Source organism: Salvelinus sp. IW2-2015, linkage group LG3, assembly GCF_002910315.2.
Source record: "Salvelinus sp. IW2-2015 linkage group LG3, ASM291031v2, whole genome shotgun sequence".
Classification (NCBI taxonomy): domain Eukaryota; kingdom Metazoa; phylum Chordata; class Actinopteri; order Salmoniformes; family Salmonidae; genus Salvelinus; species Salvelinus sp. IW2-2015.
The window spans coordinates 35,336,162-35,341,948 of NC_036840.1; positions in this window are offsets into that span (position 1 = coordinate 35,336,162).

Sequence of the window (5,787 nt, forward strand, 5' to 3'; positions counted from 1 at the left end):
GTCCAATTGTGCGCCGSCCTATGTGACTCCCAATCACGGCCGGCTGTGTTACAGACTGGAATCAAACCAGGGACTGTAGTGGCACCTCTTGCACTGAGATGCAGKGCCTTAGACCACTGCGCCACTCAGGAGCCCTGCTATATGATTGCTGTATATAAGTGTGTTAGCATGCACCGATGTAATGGTCACATAAACTCACTGCTAACACAGTTGTTTTCATGCTACAGATTTGACCATCGATAGCCATCAACATCATTAAGCCCTGCACAACTACCTTGCTGTTTCCTATTTAATCACAGATAATAAATAAAGCTCAACTGGGACCAATGGTTGGGGTGATTTCTTTGACGCACGGAGAGTACGATTAACATCTGTTCCACATGTATATGTTTTTTTACTGTTTGTTCTTTGTTATAGAGCCAAAATGATTGGAGAAGTGGTTTATCCATACATCTCCATTTTGGATAGATAACTCTTCGTGTTGTTGTTTGTTTAGAGTTTTCCACTTTTCCCAGAAGTGGTTTGATTTGATGGATTCTTCAATTACATTGAGCTGATTTCTGATGTGCTATTCCTTCTTTTTCCGTAGTGTATTTCTGTATTGTTTTTGTTGGTTATGTTGTCGTAGTTGTGTCTAGGGGGGCATATGGAGGAGGGAACGCTGTCACCTCCAGGTAGGTGTTTGTCCCCCTGTGTGCTGAGGGTGWCAGGTTATTGTCCAGTTCTGTTATTTAGGTCTCCACAGWCTAGTACATGTCCCTGAGCCTGTARMTTGTTGATCTCTCCCTCTAGGATGGAGAAGCTGTCATCATTAAAGTATGGGGATTCTATTGGGGAGATGTAGGTTGCACACGTGAGGACATTTCTCTGTTGAGATAATTTCCTTATTAATTTATAGCCAGATGGCCTGTCCCTGCTCTGTTGCTCCTGTGTAAGGTGCTGGGCCTACTGTTGAGGGTGACGTCCTTCAGGGGTGGATCTGGTCGTAAAGGCTGTTCAAGTCCAGGGTGGAGTGGTGGTTTTGAGGCAGTCCCGGGAAATGCTTGTATGGTGGCAGGGTGAAAGTATTTTCGTGGTAGCAGGGTGGAGATAACCACTCGTGTGTTGGGGAAAGTGGAAGGAGCTTTTTCAATCACTCCCTTGAGTGCTGTGGCGACCCTTTCCTGCTGGGCCCTCAGGTTGTTTGTGCCCGTGTGAATGATGATGTGGCTGGGGGACCCTAGTCTGTCCTCTGACAGCATGCCTCTCCAAGGCATGCCTAGTGTCTGGGCCCAGAGTTTAGCCACTTTGTGTTTGGGAAAAAGTTTATCCTCTTGAATGTGTTTGCCATTATAGTCAATGAGGTGCACAATCTCTGGCTTTTGTGTGTCCTCAGTGGATGTGGGGGTCTGTTTTGTTGGCTTGTTCTGTCTGGATTGTGTGGACTAGCTCTCTGAGCTCCACTATGTCTCTCTCCAGCTCTGTGAATGTATCTCTCTCATGATGGAGGAGCAGTTGTGGGACAGTGTGGAGGTGCAGTTGTGGGACCTGGTGTGTTCAGTGCTGGGTGTTGACTATCCTCATCTGCAGGACAGTTTGAAGAGGTGTGATCAGACTCAAATCAGGATGGGGGAGTCGTCACAGAGAGAGAGAGAGATTTTCCTGCCTGTGCTCTCTTTGATCACAAAAAATCCTGCTGGAACTCCATGAGGATACCCTGCACGATTACTGTCCAGACTTGTACACGTTGACAGAGGTTGTTTCATTTCCTCAATGTCTGGTATTCAGAGTTCTCACACCTGGGACAACACCTCTCTCTTTGACAAAGGGGCAGTGTGTCTTATAGCACTGTGCCATGCCAGTGGTTGGTCTGTGTGGAAATAAATTTGCTTATGTTCCCTTTTTGTAGAAGTCAGCAAATGGTGTCTTGGATTGTCCCTGAGGAGCTTTTTTTTATTTTATTTTTTTACTTATTCCTTGTAGGGTCATTTTTAATATCCATGTGATACTACATTGTAATGCCTCTTGACAGGGATAAGCCATTGGGGCTTCAAAGGCCTCTGTATTTGGGTGTGTGTGTGTGGGGGGGGGGGCTGTGAAACTCTCCTGACATTTTTGGGCTCAAGACTTTCACACATCTGACTTTACACATCAGAGCTAAATGAAGTGCAGCAGGTCTGTTCTGTCCTAGCAGCTTGGTACCTTAGTATACTTATTTACTTAGCTTTATATAACAGAATTATTCTAGATACAGTTGAAGTCAGAGTTTACATACACCTTTATCCAAATACGTTTATATACCAGTTTCTCATAATTCCTGTATTTAATCCTATAAAAATTCCCTGTCTTAGGTCAGTTAGGATCAACACTTTATTTTAAGAATGTGAAATGTCGAATAATAGTAGAGAGAATGATCTATTTTACCTTTTATTTCTTTCATCACATTCCCAGTAGGTCAGAAGTTTACATACACTCAATTAGTATTTGGTACATTGCCTTAAATTGTTTAACTTGCGTCAAACATTTTGGCTAGCCTTCCACAAGCTTCCCACAATAAGTTGGGTGAATTTTGGCCCATTCCTCCTGACAGAGCTGGTGTAACTGAGTCAGGTTTGTAGGCCTCCTTGCTCGCTCACTTTTAAGTTCTGCCCACACATTTTCTATAGGATTGAGGTCAGGGCTTTGTGATAGCCACTCCAATACCTTGACTTTGTTGTCCTTAAGCCATTTTGCACAACTTTTGAAGTATGCTTGGGGTCATTGTCCATTTGGAAGACCCATTTGTGACCAAGCTTTAACTTCCTGACTGATGTCTTGAGATTTGCTTCAATATATCCACATAATTTTCCCTCCTCATGATGCCATCTATTTTGTGAAGTGACAATTCCCTCCTGCAGCAAAGCAACACCCCAACATGATGCTGCACCCCCGTGCTTCACGGTTGGGATGGGGTACTTCGGCGTGCAAGCCTCCTTTTTCCTCCAAACATAACGATGGTCATTATGGCCAACAGTTCTATTTTTGTTTCATCAGACCAGAGGACATTTCTCCAAAAGTACGATCTTTGTCCATGTGCAGTTGCAAACTGTAGTCTGGCTTTTTTATGGTGGTTTGGAGAAGTGGCTTCTTCCTTGCTGAGCAGCCTTTCAGGTTATGTCGATATAGGATAATTTTACTGTGGATATAGATACTTTTGTACCCGTGTCCTCCAGCATCTTCAGAAAGTTCTTTGCTGTTGTTCTGGAATTGATTTGCACATTTCGCAACCAAAGTACATTCATCTCTAGGAGACAGAACCCGTCTCTTCCTGAGCGTTATGACGGCACTTTAGGGTTCCCATGGTGTTTATACTTGCATACTATTGTTTGTACAGATGAACGTGGTACCTTCAGGCATTTGGAAATTGCTCCCAAGGATGAACCAGACTTGTGGAGGTCTACAATTTTTTTCTGAGGTCTTGGCTGATTTCTTTTGAATTTCCTCATGATGTCAAGTAGAGAGGCACTGCGTTTGAAGGTAGGCCTTGAAATACATCCACAGGTACACCTCCAATTGACTCAAATTATGTCAATAGCCTTCAGAAGCTTCTAAGGCCATGACATAATTTTCTGGAATTTTCCAAGCTGTTTAAAAGCACAGTCAACTTAGTGTATGTAAACTTCTGACCCACTGGAATTGTGATACAGTGAATTATAAGTGAAATAATCTGTGTGTAAATAATTGTTGGAAAAACAACTTGTGTCATGCACAAATTAGATGTCCTATCCGACTTGCCAAAACTATAGTTTGTTAACAAGACATGTGTGGAGTGGATGAAAAACAAGTTTTAATGACTCCAACCTAAGTGTATGTAAACTTCCGACTTCAACTGTATGAGGTGGTCGATATGCTGATATAATTTAGGTAGCCTTTTCCTCAAATTTTCTTTGTTAAAGTCCCCAGCTACAATACATGCAGCCTCATGATATAAGTTTTCCAGGTCGCATAAAGTCCAGTGAAGTTCCTTGAGGGCCGTCGTGGTATCGGCTTGAGGGGGGATATACACGTGTCGTGTCTTTACTATAATTTATGCGATGACGATTGTTTTATCAAATTAATTAACTATGTGTAATTATTACAATGATTAACTTAATCCTGTATCAGTTAACTCATTAGCAATCTTGGGGCACCACAGAAAAGTTTATTTAACGATTTACCGTTTTCCGAATTAACTCTTAAAGATATAAAGATCTATTACATTTCAGTCATCAATCAGTCATTCATTAATTGTTACCTTCTATTAGTCTCATTCTGAATGTCGCAAAAATCTTGGATATCTGCACGAACCATAGCATAAATGATGAATCAGCGATAGCGTACACATTGATTACTACATAAGTCTCCAGTGGACTTAACCAATATGATGGCATTTTACACAAAATGACAGATTCAAAAGAGAGGGAAAGGGAGGGGCATGTAAGAAAGAGCGGGAGAAGAAGACAAAGGACTTCACCTATTATACACACAGTTGAATAATATACTGATTGTAAATGTGTATATTTAGCACCCCAACCACCGCTCRTTCGGATTTAAAAAATGCAATGTACATATTTACGATCGTATGTCTTTGTCATCTYGCTCTGTTGAAATCACTCGATCAGTCTCTGGAGAGTAGTTCAGAGAGTCTCTGGTTGTTTAAGACTCTGGTCACCATGTACTTTGTCGCTGTAGTAGGTTGGTCTCGGAGTCTGTTAGAACGTATCTTCCAGAAGTACAATTTCTCAGCCATGTAGCCACCGCTTCACGCTGTCTGGTCTATAGRGATTTTCTTCTGGGTACAAGCTAAGACCACTTTCCACACCAGCACCAACCCGGCGTGTTTTGGTCTGATGTAAAGATCGKCACGGGTCCTTTTATACACTCTGGAAAAAGGTTGGTTCCATTAAATTTCTGTGCTCACATGGGCGTGGTTACTGACTGAATAAAYTTCATTCGAAAAACCATTTTCTCATTTAGAAGGCTAAGATCACATATCATCTTCTCACCAATAKTTTCATATTTAATCATATAAGTTCCACAACATTTGGATGTGAATCTGACAAATGGGAAATATGCACAAATTAGTAACACATTCCACATGATTGTTCTTTAAGTACCCAYGGACCCTTCCAACTGTTTGGATTACAGAAATGTTTATCATTATCCAATCTTGGATGTCACAGTACTACAAAATCTCTCTCTGTTGTAACGAAGGGATTTTTAACTTCCCTTTCATTGTGTGGGAGTGAGGGAGTTCCTGCAGGTATTTACGACCGTCATAAAACAGCCAACTTGACCCCTCTCGCCCTCTGCGGGAGAGAGAGACAGAGAGGGGGGGGGGGGTCTGGCGCCTATGATCCTCACCCAAAAGGGAAGTCATGACACACGGCTGTGACAATAACCGAAGAGAATTTCTTGGAGATTATAAGGTCGGCATTTGATTTGTGAGGTATTCTAGGTCGGGTGAACAAAAGGACGTGAGTTCCTGTATGTTATTACAATTACACCGATGCGTTTTAGATCTGTTGCTATAACCTCCAATCTGGTTAGAAAACAGTCTCAAGACACCACCCCAGCAACTTCCTATCTCTCCCAGGACGCCCCCAGGCGCGCACTGCTCTCCCATCCTCTGCGTTCTCCGTCTCTCCCGCTAGCAGAAGAAGCTGGAGAATCTAGATGGCTTGCGACCGACTGCATGACAGAGATAGTAGTCGTCCCAAAAGAGGAGCCATTGTGTTGCTGTGAAACAGGAGTATCGTTACAATGTTATCTCCTGTGATATGGCTCTAC